This window comes from Staurois parvus, unplaced genomic scaffold (assembly GCF_062004578.1).
Source record: "Staurois parvus isolate SC_StPar_1 unplaced genomic scaffold, SC_StPar_1.0 ptg000242l, whole genome shotgun sequence".
Lineage (NCBI taxonomy): Eukaryota > Metazoa > Chordata > Amphibia > Anura > Ranidae > Staurois > Staurois parvus.
Window position 1 is genome coordinate 1,602,129 of NW_028318038.1, and position 16,888 is coordinate 1,619,016.

Here is a 16,888-nt window from a genome sequence, read left to right on the forward strand (position 1 = left end):
ATGATGGTTTTCTGCACAACTGTCAGGTCAGCAGTCTTTCCCATGATTGTGATTCCTACTGAACCAGACTGAGAGACCATTTAAAGGCTCAGGAACCCTTTGCAGGTGTTATGGCTTAATTAGCTATTAGAGTGGGACACTTTGAGCCTAGAATATTGCACCTTTTCAAAATATTCTAATTTTCTGAGATTGTGGATTTGGGGTTTTCATGAGCTGTAAGCCATAATCATCACAATTATGACAAATGGCTTGAACTATCTTGCTTTGCATGTAATGAGTCTATCTCATATATTAGTTTCACCTTTTAAGTTGCGTTACTGAAATAAATGAACTTTTGCACGATATTCTAATTTTTTTGAGTTTCACCTGTAGGACTCCTGATCTAAAAAGGATTGCAGTAGACACCAAAGCAAAAGATCTTCTATGCAGCTTACTTTGTTGTGGCAATCACATAAAGGCCAATCACATCAAAGTTTATGAATATTTTGATTGCCAAAGCAGTTGTAACTCCTTGCCTGTCAAAGGTTAAGAGTTTGATAGGAATACATGCACCAACTATGCATAAACAAATTTGAGTTGCAGGATTACCTTTCTCTTTGCAGAAGAGGAAAAAATGCCATATTTCTCTTGATTATGCAGCTCATTGTATATAAGGCCTACGTGTGTTTAGGCAGCTGAATAATTTTTGTTTTGTGAACAGTTTATAATATTTTATCTATGGGGATCGGAGAGTAAAGTGAATGTAAGGGCTGATGTACACTGCAGCTGATAAACTCACGTATAGGAGCTGTTCAGCGTTTTTTTCAGCCCCCTGAACTCTAATGTTTTCCTATGTGTCCATGTGCACATCTTTGTTTACAGTTGTTTACAGGCATTTGAGTTTACAGTTATTTTTTTGAATGCAGAAAACTTGCATTCAGCAGTCGATTTTATCAGCGTTTCAAATGCAAACCGCTTGTAAACGTGTTTATAAGCGTTTGCTTTTGAAAATTTTTTTAAGTCTTCCAGTTCCAAATGCTGTCCAGAGCCTTTTTTCATCATGAAAAATGCATACAAAGTGTTTTCAAGGTGCTCGGATGGACAAACCACTGAACACAGAATGTTCCTACCAAGCTTGTCATACACTGTAATGACCAATTCACACCTCAGACCTCTCCCACCCTTGAAAACAAAAGATATGTTAATGACCATTCACACCTCAAATTCCTCATGAAGACCCCCTGCAAGGTGGCCTTAATGACTCACTCCACCAGGCACCTTTCCCACCCTTGGAAACAAAAGAAATGTTAATGAGCAACTCACACCTAAACTAACCTCAACACATACTGCTGTCTCTGCTTCTGCTCTCTGTATCTCTCTGAAATAGGGGCGGACTGACAACTCATGGGGCCCCCGGGCAATAGGGGATCATGGGGCCCCTGTGTCCTTACCCAAACTCAAAAAAGCCTATGAAAAAAGGTACCATGGGGCCCCCTATTGACCTCAGGCCCTCGGGCAGTGCCCGAGTTTCCAAATGGTCAGTCCACCCCTCGTCTGAAATAGTTAATAGTTTACCACTTTTCAGTGCATTCTGGGCATTTGGGAGGATCTCCTGTGCTTATCTTTAAAAAATGCTTCTAAATGCAAACACGCATAAACGCGTTATGCAAACACAACTAAACAGACGTTTTTTAACCTACATTTTCCAGCAGTCAGTTTCCATCATTCAGAAGTGTCCCGTGTACATGGGGCCTAAGTGATGTAATGTTAGGTGGTTTAGGTGCACACTGTTTTTGCACTTATTCATTTTTTTTTTTTTTTTTTTTTTGCTTTTAAGCCCCAATTACATTTGCAAATTGGGCCGTTTGCAATTACCCGTGGGAAAATCAGCAGGGATTCTAGAGAATGGGTGTGGGTGGGAAGCCCTGTTAAAAGCAATGGGAGCCTGACAGTGCCTGTGACTATTTAAGACATACATATGTATTCGCTCATGTAGCGATTACCTGCGGATGATCTTCCCCGGACACTGAGGCCCTGATTTACTATTGTGCCTAGGCACATTTCCGTGGGCTAATGTCTACTTTTTAATAACGACCGTCTACTTTTAGACGGCAAAGCCATTTACTAAAGAAAGCGTCAATAAGTAGACGCAAAATCGAATTTACTAACCAGGTACAATCCAGGAATCAGTCTCAAAAAGCAGACTTGCTAAGAAGCATGTCTAACACCACGAAAAATCACTGCAGAGACATGTTCACATTGAAATTTTCTTTTCAAATATCGGGACTTCACTTTAAACAATATCTGACATTTCCAAAAAATTTTAAAAATGTGTAAAAAATAGTTTTTTAAAGCAAATCGTGACAGTGAAGAGCTAAACGCTTTTCCAGCGTCTATGGACGGATATAAATGCGCATGTGCAGAACACATTTTAGCCGTCTGCCGTGGGCACTTTCTTTTTAGACGCTATTTAATAGTAAATCTCTGTGTGGAGTCCACTGACAGACGACACTCAATCGCGTCTACTGTGTTTAACAAACAGCACTATTTGTAGCCAGGCATATCTTTATGTATTCTAATTTGATTTCCTTAGTTCTATTTATTCCGTTTTTGTTTCTTACCCTTTATAATTATTTCTGTAATGATTTTACTTATTTTGAAGGTCTAGATAATATATATTTTGACAGCTTAATCTAAAAATAAATGTCTACAATAAAAAAAAAAAAACAACGGCGTGGGGTCCCCCCTCCCATACATACCAAGCCCTTGGGGTCCAGTATGGATATTAAGGGGTAACTCCATGCCAAAATTTAAAAAAAAAAAAAACGGTGTGGGGTCCCCCCCAAAATCCATACCAGACCCTTATCCGAGCAGGTCAGGAAAGGGGGGGGATGAGCGAGCACCCCCCCTCCTGAACCATACCAGGTCACATGCCCTCAACATGGGGACAAGGTGCTTTGGGGCAGGGGGGCTCCCCCCCAAACCACCTTGTCCCCATGTTGATGGGGACAAGGGCCTCTTCCCCACAACCCTGTCCGGTGGTTGTGGGGGTCTGCGGCGGGGGGGCTTATCAGAATCTGGAAGCCCCCTTTAACAAGGGGGCCCCAAGATCCTGCCCCCCCCACGTGAATGAGTATGGGGTACATGGTAATGCTACTAATTCACAAAACAACCCAAAGTGTAGTGTAAAAAAACACAAGACACGGTCTTTGACAAGTTCTTTAAAAAAAGAAAAATCTCAAAGAATGTCCCCCGAAGTAGATCCAACATCAATCACAAAGCCCGCCACCGGCGACCGAAAAAAAAAGAAAAAAAAAAAACAGGTTCAATGTCTGACGCTGGCTGCCAGCCTTCTGCTGCGAGCCTGGGTGACAGCTCTTAAATATGTAAGGGGCGGGGCCATTTGGGGACATCATCTGAGTGACCCCGCCCCATGTGGCATAATTGATGTCACATGGGGTGGGATAACATGCGTTTTGTGGGGAAGAGGCCCTTGTCCCCATCAACATGAGGACAAGATGTTTTGGGGGGAGCCCCCCCTGCCTCAAAGCACCCCCCCATGTTGAGGGCATGTGGCCTGGTATGGTTCAGAAGGGGGGGCGCTCGCTTGTCCCCCCCTTTCCTGACCTGCCGGGCTGCATGCTTGGATAAGGGTCTGGTATGGATTTTGGAGGGGACCCCACGCCGGTTTCTTTTTTTACATTTTGGCCCCTTAAGATACATACCGGACCCGAAGTGCTTGGTATGGATGGGAGGGGGGACCCCACGCCGTTTTTTATTTATTATGGTGCTGGTTTTTAAATGTAATTCTCCCTTTTTTTTCTTCACTATAGCTCAGAAATTCTGCTGTCACTTCCCCCAGCTAAAAGAGAAAAGTTTTCTTTGAATTTATATCCCTAAAGGAAACAATGTTTACTTTTAGTTTATTAAAAGATACAAAGTTTTCTGTAACTTTGGGGAAAGTGACATCTAAGCTTGTGAACTATAGTGAAGAAAAAAAAAAGGCTAGCATTTGCATTTGAAAATCAGCGCCGACAAACACTTTGTATTGCGAAAAAAAGTATTAACAATTGTGTAAACCGAGGCATTATTTTCATTCTTAAACCGAAAATTACGTTAACCGAGGTCTTGGTAAACCGAGGTACGCCTGTATTAGTATTGCAATCCTTTGTATTGGGATACATAGAACCAACATACATCTGAATTGGCAACATAGTACAACATTTGTGTCACATTTGAGATATCTGGCTAGTTACACTGACCTTGCCCAGGGACCTAGGATTGATTCACAACACAGAAATACAGGCTGGATTAGTATTCAACAGCTCTGTGGATTAGTGGTTAGCACTGCTGCCTCACAACTAGGGTTGTTGGTTTGAATCCCAACCACAGCAATGAAGTTGCATGAACTCTGTGTGACTACCCTAACATACATGTGCTGGTGGCAGCATCTTTGCTTTCTGTCTAAATGATCCCTAGAATGTGAATTAGAATGAGGCCTTGTCTGTTCAAACACCTTTAAAGCTGCATCTTATGTGAATGTGAACTACTTTTGAAATTGTGCTGCAGCAAATCGCTTATGTTAAGACACTCACATCCACATTCATTAGATCTGATATCAGGTACAATTTCAATTCCCAAATCACACCTGAAATTGTGCACCCTGGATGCGACTTGGCATACGATTTGCATGCCTTGCAATTTGCAAATCGCATGCCAAATTGCACCTGATGTGACCGGGGGCTAACACCACAGTCACATCTAATCCAATTTGGAAATTGGGCAACTTACAATGAAGTCGCACGATTTCAAAATCAGATTGGATGTGAATGGAGCCTATAGTGGACAATAGGGTGTGACTTGGCCTACGATTTGCAAGTCGCCTAGCATTCAAATCGCATGCCAAATTGCACCCGATGTGACTGGGGGCCACCCCAGTCACATCAAAGCGGATTTTGAAGTGGTGCGACTTACACTACGGTCATATCATGTGACTTGCAGTGAAGTCGCACGATTTCAAAATCAGATTGGATGTGAATGGAGCCTATAGTGGACAATAGGGTGTGACTTGGCCTACGATTTGCAAGTCGCCTAGCATTCAAATCGCATGCCAAATTGCACCCGATGTGACTGGGGACCACCCCAGTCTCATCAAAGCGGATTTTGAAGTGGTGCGACTTACACTACGGTCACATCATGTGACTTACAGTGAAGTCGCATGATTTCAAAGTCGGGGGACATGCTGATTTAAAGTGCGATTTGCAAGACATCTGACACAGATCTCTCTGCAAATCGCATGAAAAGTAGTGTATTCATTACTTTAGAAATTGTTGCGGCTCCGACCAAGTTTGAACCACACCAATATGAACACTGTAATAGCGGTCACATTGAGTGCGACTTGGCATGTGCTTTGCATGACATGTGACTTGCAAATCGTATGTCAAGTCGCACCCTATTGTCTGCTATTAGAGCAGTCACATGGGTGCGTTTCCGACACTGATTTGGGTGCGTTTCCGACACTGATTTCTAAAGTAGTACATGTACTACTTTTGTGGTGATTTTCATAGATATCTGTGTCAGATCTCTTGCAAATCGCAAGGAAATCGGCATCTTCACTGTAAGTCTCACGATTTCTAAATCAGCTTTGATGTGACCGGGGTGTAAGGCTTTTTTATGTTTGATTTCCTGAGTGTTTTCCGATTTATGGGAAATCCCGCATACTAGCAAAAGTGAATTGACATTTTCAGTATTGCATGCGAGATGTAGTCATGTGACTGCCTTAACTCATGCGATAATCTGGAGTGAATTGTGCCCATAGTGCCAATAAATATTGCCAATGGGGTTCCCTTTCACATCCCTGTTCAATGTTCTGTTGTATGCTGCACAGATACACTTCACTGTGGCTTTCGTTCTGACTCTGATTTGAGGGGCCTGTATACCAAGGGTTAACGCAGGTGGGAAGAGAATTAATCAGGTGCAAACACTTTCTCTGACCAAATGAATGACAGTGGTGGGTGTGGCCTATGTTATACAAAGAGTTGCAGTAGTGGGTGATTTTGCCTTGTACAGGCCACGTTATTTTCTGCAAGTCCTTGCCTGTGGTGGTTTGGGGAGGAAGAGATATTGTGGTGAATTGCCCCAGGCCACACTCACGCTGTGTTTTGATGTGGGCTGTAAATGTTTTGCATGTTCTTCCTTCTAAGGTGTGTTTGTGTGTTATTGTACAATGATTGTGTGTTTATTATCTTTGCATTGTAATCCTAACACATGTCAGTTGCCCTTCTCTTCCAAATCTGCACTTGGCTATAGTTTGCTTTATTTACACTGAAATGCAGTTTTCAGACAAACCTGATGAGAAATGTATGTGTGGGGATTTGGGGAGGTGGGAGGTGTTTTATTTTGGCACGTATGTATTTTTCTATTAATATTTTGATCTGCAGCCTGTTTTGTGGATAGATAAGTCTACTACGTGATTCATATTAACTGTTTGTTTCCTGCTGTAACCTGTGAAAGCACAGTTCATTAGAAGTATAATCTTTTAGATTGTAAGCTCTTATGAGCAGGACCGTTCTATTTTAGCAACATCAATCCTGCTTTTTTTTTTTTTTCACCAAGAAATTGAATGTACCTACTTGGTGTTGCTGTCCAAATGTTTATTGATCAAATACACATTCCACATTTATTTGGACTATGTATTTTTTGGGGTAATTATTTAATGTTCTAGTTGAATGTACTAGCACCCCTAACACTTATTTTTGCGAGCTATATAATATGCCCAAATCTTCCTGGTTAGAGTGCACATATGCAAGTGTGTCCAAACTAACAAACCAAAAGCCCCCTATTGCACCACAAGACCATGTTATGTACCAAAGGTCATGTTCAATGTGCAGCTAGCTATTCTTTTTCTACAATCCTCTTAACAGTAATAAATTAAGCCCCCAATTTATGTTGACTTTGGGCCTTTACCGGCTAATATATATCCACGAATGTCATATACACAATAGAGCTGCAAACATACATTCACCAATATCATATACACAATAGAGCTGCAAACATATATTCGCCAATGCCAAATACACAGTAGTGCTGCAAACATATATTCGCCAATGTCATATACACGGTAGAGATGCAAACATATATTCGCCAATGCCAAATACACAGTAGAGCTGCAAACATATATTCACCAATGCCAAATACACAGTAGAGCTGCAAACATACATTCACCAATGTCATATGCACAGTAGAGCTGCAAACATATATTTGCGAATGTCATATACACAGTAGAGCTGCAAACATACATTCACCAATGCCAAATCCAAAATAGAACTGCAAACATATATTTGCGAATGTCATATACACAATGGAGCAGCGTGGAAAATTGCTATGGTGCACAAATAAACGCCAAGACGGCTGTTGGAGGAGGCGCTAGAGCCAGTGGATGGGATGTAGTTATGAGAGTTTAGTGGTAATTTGCAAGTCTATTTTTTAGCTTTGTGAATTGTTCTTTTGTGGAATTCCAGACCACATCTGGACATGGCGAGATCGCTGTTCTCCACCAAGGAGCTGATCCTCATTTGCCAGGGAAACATTACTAATAATTGTATTTTCAGTTGAAAACATGTCCAATTCCTAGATATATTGAGGTACATAGCAGAGGTTCAAGGTATTTCATAGAAGAAGTTATTGTTCTTCCTAACTATACAGGTGTCACAGACACAAGCATACACCCTGGGCCACTGTTAGATATCATGGGGCCCCGTACAGCCTACCTGACAGCCTCCCACCGCCAGAGAAAATATCCAAATTATATTTATGGTAAAAATACACTAAAAACATTATTAATGGACACAATCCCAACCAAATTCCTGTGTGTGTAATTGAGGTCTTGGGGCGCATTCACATGGGTGCTGTGACCTGTAGAGTGGGAATCAGTGGTTTGTTTTTGTGCCTGTCACCGTTTGCAGGCAACCTGTGTTACACTATGGAAATGCTGCAGGTCTTAATTTGACAAGCATATGGGTGCAGGTGTACAGCCCTGAACACAGACAGTGAGCATTCAGGGCCACTTCCCACACCTGCACACCTGTCAGATTAAAACCTGTGTTCATACAGCTGCTGTGTCCCCATAGTGTAACAGGTGGCTCCAGCCACATGAACAACCCCCTCATTCATGCTGCACAGGCCAGAGGACCTGTGTGAATGGGGCATTTTTTACTTTTTTTTCCTCAGCTCATTAATTTCAATGGGCTGCCTAATGTGTGGTAACATGCAAAAATACTGCAGGCATATTATTGTAAAAGTGTGTTGCACCTAACCGCACAGTAGTATGGTGCCATGCGTTTTGGTGGCTGTGAATGCGTCTGTGTTTACGAGATGTGTGGAGGTGCAATGAAGTTTTCATCATGGTACCTGCGCTCATCTGCAGAGGGCATTGCATTTCTTTGCTGTGCTGGAAAAAATGTGCTCTTGCATGCGTTTCTGCACCACAAATGGTGTGAACAAGTCCTAAGGGCCAGTTCACAGTATAGAAACACAGTCTAGATGTGTTCCAGATGCGTTTTTGCATGCACTTTTTTGATGCATGTTTAGCGTGTTCCAGAGCATTTTGGATGTGTTTTTTTGTGTGTTCCAGTGCATTTTGGATGCGTTTTTGGTTTGTTCCAGTGCATTTTGGATGCGTTTTTGACGTGTTCCAGTGCATTTTTTTATGCATTCCAGTTAATTTTTTCCCCTCTCTTTTTCTTAAATTTAATTAGGGACATGTGCGTTTTAGTGCATTCCAGGGCGTTTTACCGTGTTAAAGTACAGTTCTATGCATAAACAATGCAGCCTGTTCGACTTTTTTGGCAGCACCTGCAATGCACTGGAACTGCAAGCGCTGATGTGAACTATGACATTGACAAACATATAACCTTCTTTCTGTGCGTTTTGGATGCAAAAAAAGCAACTGATACACATGTAGTGTGAACTGGCCCTAAATGTTATTATAGGTAAGGGAACTGGACTGACCAGGAATTGTGAATTCAATCAGATTAGTGGTGAGATACAATCAGGAATCCTATAATAATGCGAGATCTGAGCTGGAGGTGATAGGAAATGAGACACATGAACTCGATCAGTAAATAAATAGTTAAATAAAAAGAGTGGAGCGGTGATACATAGATTTGCAGATGGAACAGGTGATGACAGGGGGGGTGGGGGAGGGGGTCACGTTGTATAAGGAAAGAGGTTTAAGGGCTCATTCACACTTGACTTTATTTCTAACTCTTGCCAAACAGCCCTATAGCGTTTTACAGGCGTTTGGGAAGCATTTTTAATGCTCCTCAAATGCTCTCCAAACGCCCTATGTGTGGTTTTGAGGCATGTGATAAGCATTTGCCAAGCGTTAAAACTGCATCACAAATGCCTGTAATTAAGTTAAATGGTATTAAATATTTATCCGTGACGGACAGTAGTGCATGAACTCGTGAAAGGTAATCCACCCTTGGGACGGATGTACACTAACCAGAACAAAAGTATTAATACGCATGGGTTATACACATCACACATCTGGGGGTGCAGCGGTATGCTGGCAACTATGGGTTAGTCATCCAGCTTCTTCCATCCATCCATCCATCCATCCATCAGGGTGCATGCCAAAATGGTCCTGGGGAGGAATTAGCTCAGCCACAGGAGCCAGAAAGGTGCTTAATAGTGTAGTACTTTATTCTAGTGAAAACGAGTAACAATTTAAAATATCCACGTGGAGTAATAAAAATAATAGTAATAGTTGGTACTTTCACACAAAGGGCATTCCATTATTCAGGAATGATTATATGAACTTTTTTTAGCACCATTTACCATTTTACATCATTATTGCACTTATTTGAACGTTTTTATTTTTCATGCGTTTATGATTGATAACATGCATTTATAGCGCTGCACTATTTTTTATTTTAAATGATAAGTATTCTCATATGCAAACAGAAAACCGCCAAAGGGACAAAGCCCGCGGTTGTGCGCCACCTAGCGAACATATACGGTATTGCATCCAGAAATGTGCTAGACGTGATTTCGGATTTACTGACAGGAAAAAAGTCTACAAGTAGACTCTTTTCAATGAGTTTGCTAGACACCTTTCTGAAGACTGACAGGTCTTGATTGATTGAATTGAGTCTGCCTGAATGTTCAGCATCTGCAGGTAGACTGAATTCTTAGTAAATCAGGGCCTGACTGTCAAAAGTGTGAATGGGGTTTTAAAATGATTTTTTTTACCCCATTTATTAGAAAAAAAAGTTGCCAAAGAGTTATCTATCAATCAGTTGAACGAAAACTGAAACATAGCACTGCAATCCAAAGAATGCAAGCATATGTAGATGTAAACCCAACCATTAAAATGTCATATAAGCTTTAACAGCTGATGATACTGATATAAATGTTTGGAGTGAAAACACTCTGCCCTTGTCTCCAACAATCTCTTGCCTGCAGATCACTCTGTCACATACCTTCCCAAAAGAAGAAAAAAAAGCTTCTCTGCATGTGCTGATGAACATTATTATACAGTATTTATTATACATTGCCTGGGAATATTGTACTGGATTTAAAAAGTCTTTAAAAAATTGCAGCCAGCAACAATTAGGAATGTGCCCTGTGAAAAAACACATGGAGTTGATTATGAAGTGCATGACAGAATGTGAAAGAAATCAATTGCTGCCAACAAGTGTATGAAATAGGTTTTGTGAAAAAAAAAGTAGCCTGCTATGACTGCAATTCATGTGGACAGCGACAGGCTGCAAGAAATTCAATTGTACCCAGCAAAAATAGAAAACGCACATTTATCCTGTTATGACTCTAGACGGTGCATGTGAATAGGCTGTAAAGAAGCTGCAAGACACACATTAGCAGCATTAGGATGTAAAAATACTTCCATCACTCATCCCCAAATTTCTTGCTACCTGAAGAACATTCAGTAATGGTTTACAACTACATTAAGAGACCAATGCTCAGGGCCACCAATAGAGGAGTAGAGTAGTGGCTCTATCCTCCTAGCAGAGGAGCCTGGGGGCAGAGAGGAGGAGACTTGTTAATTTTTCTTTGGCCACAGTTTTCCAAAGGTTAGGTTCCCCAGGCCCCATCAATTCAGCAGCAGAACCTGGAGCCAGAGAAGGGACCTGCTAACAATCTTTGGGCACAGGCTTAGTAATCCAGTTGCCGTGGCTCTGTACAATTAAATTCAAGTTCCAGGTCCTACTTTCTGTCCCGGCAGATTGATTCAAAGGATATGAAAGTTTGTGGCCAAAGCAGCAGGTAGGAACTTGGAGTCTGGGACTAGTAATAACCTCCTACCCAGGCAGCAGTAAAAAGGTCCACACCCTTGTACTCTGAGTTACGTACTCCTGACTCCTGACCACTGAACCCTGTGTTGTATACCCCTGTGCCATGTGCTGCACACCCATGACCCCTGCACTCTGCTCTGCATACCCCTGACCTCTGTACTCTGAGCTGCATACTACTGACCTCTCTATCCTCGTTACTATTGTCACATTCACATTCCATTGGATGAACCAAGGGTGAGGGGAGCCCTGCAAAGTAGGCTGATTCCTAATGGTAACCTTGCCAGTTCCTACATGCTCCACATTAATCTGTCATTATGCACTTTATCAGCAGCCTTCACTATGTCTTCCTATCACAACATTGTCAATATGGCTGCTGGGAACTCTGTCTTCTTAAAGTAAGGGGGCTGGCACATAACAAAGCCCCCATTATTGGCCATTCTAAACCACCTGAATTAGGGTCACAGGCCAGGAAGAGCATTATTGGTAATTAGTTGCTATGCTGCATTAATTTGCTGTATCCATGAACTGAGAACTGGTTGGGATCGCCACAAACCCATGTTCGACCTGAACCATAAGCTCATGTCTAATCATGAGCACATAATGAAATTAAAAAAGCCATATTATTTACTTTTCAGACAGCCTGACTACGTAACAAGTATAAATGGCAAGATTTCAATTAGGCTTTAAGTGCTATTTCAGCTTGATGAATCAGGGGCATGGTATACTGCAGGTTTCAAATAGAACATATTTTAGAGCGCATTTTAAAAAATGTTCTTGTTCTTCGTATGTTTTTCATTCCTAAATTCAGTACACGTTTTCCTGTCCAATTTTCTCCTGTATTATTATTTATAAAGTTTCAAGATACCCAGCTGTCTTCTAAGCATTTGAACCAGCCGTGATCTTCTGACCTGCTAGCAGCATTATTTATGAGAATTCCTAATTATTGTAGCTACATATTTGATATTGTCAATTTATGTCAAAGAAGTGGGCCTCATGCAAGAGAATAGCATTGACATTTTTATTTGATCTTTTTGCTTGAATTGCACATTGATTGCATAATAAAATCAAAGCGGTATGTGTGCCATTAATCTTAATCTTTTCTGTGTGTCTGGAGAGCCTTTTAAATAAGCAGGGTGTATACAGTGTGTAAATTTTGACTTCTTCTCTAACCCAGCAATAAGCCTTTCCCAAGAGAGCTAAACCCAACCCATGTTGCACAACATCCAAGATGAAGTAACCAGTACTTGACACAAAGGTTGGATTATACTGGAGTGTAGGGAAGGACTTAGTTGTAAATTGATGCAGAATTTGAGACCCATGTTTAAGATGCTACCAGGGGCGGGCTGACAACTCATGGGGCCCCTGTGTCCTTGCCCAAACTCAAAAAAGCCTATGAAAAAGGTACCAGGGGCATCTCATGGGGCCCCCTACTGACCCCGGGCCCTCGGGCAGTGCCCGAATTTCCAAGTGGTCAGTCTGCCCCTGGATGCTACTGTAATTGAGGGACTCCCTGGACAAACAGAAAAAAAGATTTCTGATTGTAAGCACTACAAGTCTGCCTACCTTTTGAGAATAATGTATTTCACTTTGATTAACTTTTAGGTTTAATTAGCATGCTTTTTTCCACTATTTACATATTCTTTTTGTATAGCATAAATTTGATTCCTTAAAATACTGCAAAATAATCAGCAGAGAAGGACTCCCAACAAATGTCCTATTAGCAGCTTCATGAGTGCCAATAGCGAAGACTAGGCTCTCCTTTTATATTCATCGCTATGTGTAATGTAGGGAGCCAGAATGGAACAGCCCAACCCTGACTCTGCCAGAAAGTGCACATTAGAATCAGTTTGCAGAGCAGTATGGGCTTTACATAACTTTTCAGTGCTGTCGAGGATTTACAGCAGATGTCTGGAAAAGGAAATGAGAATATGAAACTCAATACCTTGCCTCTGAGAGATTGCAGATGAAGGAAATATATGTAATACATGAAACAATAAACACTTGGTATAAAGAGGAACAGCAGAAAGGTTCTTCCTCATACTGGGGTTCCAAAGGACAGCAGAACCAATCAATCTAGGGAGCAGCCACATTTTTATGTGCTAGGGCAAATTGGTGTTTTATTTGGTAGAAGCACAGTAACAAGCATGTTCTGCAAAATAATGCAGTCTATAGCAGCACAATAAAACAGCAGAACTGCCCTCAGGCAGGTCTTTAGCCTCTCTTAAATATGGCCTAACCTTTTATACCCTATGTTCTTTCTTTGGAAGTCCCAGGAAGCACCCTGAACCCAAACACTTTCAGTATTCAGATAGCAAGTTCAACTTTATATCACAGCCCTGGAATACCCCTATCACCCCCGCCACCACCATATATTACAATGCCTACTGTACAGACCAATGGAGAGAAGCACATATTGTAGTGTGTGAGTGACTGAGCTTCTAATAGGAGCTGAAATTGCAATCTGCATACTGATCCTCAGGGACATACCTACAGGGGTCACAGAGGTTGTAATTGCGACCTGGCTCCATGCTGCAGGGGGCCCGTGTAGCCCCTCTGTATGCCTGGAAAGGAGCAGCAGTGGGGGCTGCTGCATTTAGAGGAATAAATCTCTCCATTTTCCTCCTGCAGCCACTGAATGCCTGCTGGAGGGAGAGGAGGAGAAGCTGGCATTCAGTGGCTGCAGGAGGAACATGGAGAAATCGATTCCTCTATATGGAACTGCCCCCACTACTCCTCCTATCCATCTTCTTACTGCTCCCCCCCCCATGCCCTCTGCCCCCTCTGTGCTCTCCACCGCCCCCAGTGCTCTCCACACTCCAACCCCCATGCTTTCCGTTCACCCCCAGTGCTCTCCGGTGCCCCCCCCCCTGAGCTTTTTCCTGGCCATTCTTCTCCAGCCTCCTCCCCCACATCACTGCTGGGCTCTGCCCTCTCTCACCGTCTACTGCGGGGGATGTTGTCAGGATGGAAAGCGGGGAAAGGGGCCAGTAAATATGTCATTTACAGACCCCTATATTTTCTGAATGGAGAGTTAATGATTGATACCAACCACTGACTCTGTCCATTCATAAATGAAGTGTAGTAAACTGTGTTTACTATGCTTCAGTTTGTGAATGAACAGGAAGCTCTGTACAGAACTACTCCCATCCATTCATTCTGTACAGGTGAGGCTGTAGAGTTGGAGTTTGATGGCCATGTCCTCAATCTCCTTTCGCTGTCTCTAAAGTGAAACATCAGAGGTCTGTTTGCACCCCTGATATTCCACCAAAGCCCCCCAACAGAACTGAAAAAAAAAATGTAAACTAAATAAAATAACAAAAATAAAAAAAATACTGGCACCAGAGGCGGAACTACCAAGGTCGCAAAGATCACACTTGCACCCAACCCTGGGTTCAGGTATCTGAAAAAGTTATGTGTTGGCTCCCTTCAGTGAGGGTTTTTTTTTTTATTGTGTGTTACACAAATAAATGTATTTATTTATTTCAAGTACCTATATAGAGCTGTCAATTTGCGCAGCGCTTTACATATTTATTACACATTTACATCAGTCCCTGCCCCCAAGGAGCTTACAATTTAAGGTCCCTAACTCACATTCATACATACACATACTAAGGCCAATTTAGAAAGGAGCCAATTAACCTACCAGCATGTCTTTAAAGTGTGGGAGCAAATTGGAGTACTATTAATCTTAATAGACGTGTACTCCAGAAATGTTTGTTTCGTTTCAGATGCATTTGTTCATTGAAGAATTTTGTTTTGTCATATTCGCTGTGTTGTCCAGTTTCATTTTTGGAATTCTTTCATTATATTTGGCATTTGCTTCGTATATTTATTAGTCAGGTTGGATTAAAAAATTTTGCAGTTTTTTTTTTTTTGAAGATGGCTATATAGTAGTTTTCAATTTTGATATTTCGGTTGGATTTGTTATTTATATATCGGAACTATTCGGAAGGATTACATTTTTTTCAGACTCAACAAAATAAATAATGCAAGATTCGGCGGCCCCGAAATTCAAACCTAAGATTTGCATTAGACTGTGGAACTTGACTGACTGATAATTCCAAATTTTAAAATTTAAACCATACATTTAGTTTATTGCACAAGCACTAAGACCTATGGGCACTCCACAGGCAGCATAACCAGAATTCAAAATTTGGATTAATTCGTTAACTGAATCCGAATTATCAAACTAATTTGAAAATTCAATTAATTTCCTCATAAACCCAAACTGCTTTTGTTAACTTTTTTTTTTATTCATTTACATTTGATACTATGTCTACTGGGAGATTCAGATACATACAAATCTCCAAAAATCGTTTCAAAACAAAATGCACATGTCTAATTCTTAATGGCAGGTGTCATTTGAGAAAATCCTCTCTTTCTGTAACGGTAGGGGTTGGCTTACCAAGAATACTTTTGATCAAAGCCCCCCCTCAAAATACTCTATAATGCCAAATGTATTGGGACGCCTGCCTTTACATGCACATGAACTTTAATGGCATTCCAGTCTTGGTCTGTAGGGTTCAATATTGAGTTGGTCCACACTTTGCAGCCATAACAGCTTCAACTCTTCTGGGAGGGCTGTCCACAAGGTTTAGGAGTGTGTCTATAGGAATGTTTGACCATTCTTCCAGAAGTGCATTTGTGAGGTCAGGCACTGATGTTGGACAAGAAGGCCTGGCTCGCAGTCTCCACTCTAATTCATCCCAGAGGTGTTCTATCGGGTTGAGGTCAGGATTCTGTGCAGGCCAGTCAAGTTCCTCGACCCCAAACTCACTCATTCATGTCTTTATGAACCTTGCGCAGTCATGTTGGAACAGGAAGGGGCCATCCCCAAACTGTTTCCACAAAGTTGGGAGCATGAAATTGTCCAAAATATCTTGGTATGCTGACGCCTTAAGAGTTCCCTTAACTGGAACTTAAACAAACCCTGAAAAACAACCCCACACCATATCCCCCCTCCACCAAACTATATACTTGGCATAATGCAGTCAGGTAAGGACCGTTCTCCTGGCAACCGCCAAACCCAGACACATCCATCAGATTGCAGACAAAGAAGCGTGATTTGTCACTCCAGAGAACACATCTCCACTTCTCTAGAGTTCATTGGCGGCATGCTTTACACCGCTGCATCCGACGCTTTGCATTGCACTGCATTGGATTGCTTGGACATGGAAACCCATTCCATGAAGCTCTCTACGCACTGTTGTTGTTCTAATCTGAAGACCACACGAAGTTTAGAGGTCTTTAGCTATTGATTCTGCAGAGAGTTGGCGACTTCTGTGCACTGTGCGCTTCAGCATGCGCTGACCCCGCTCTGTCATTTTACGTGGCCTACCATTTTGTGACTGAGTTGCTGTTGTTCCCAGTTGCTTCCACTTTGTTATAATACCACTAACAGTTGACCGTGGAATATTTAGTGGCAAGGAAATTTCATGGATGGACTTATTGCACAGGTGGCAACCTATCACGGCACTACGCTTGCATTTACTGAGCTCCTGAGAGCGACCCATTCTTTCACAAATGTTTGTAGAAGCAGTCTGCATGTCTAGGTGCTTGATTTTATACACCTCTAGCCATGAAGGTGTTGGAAT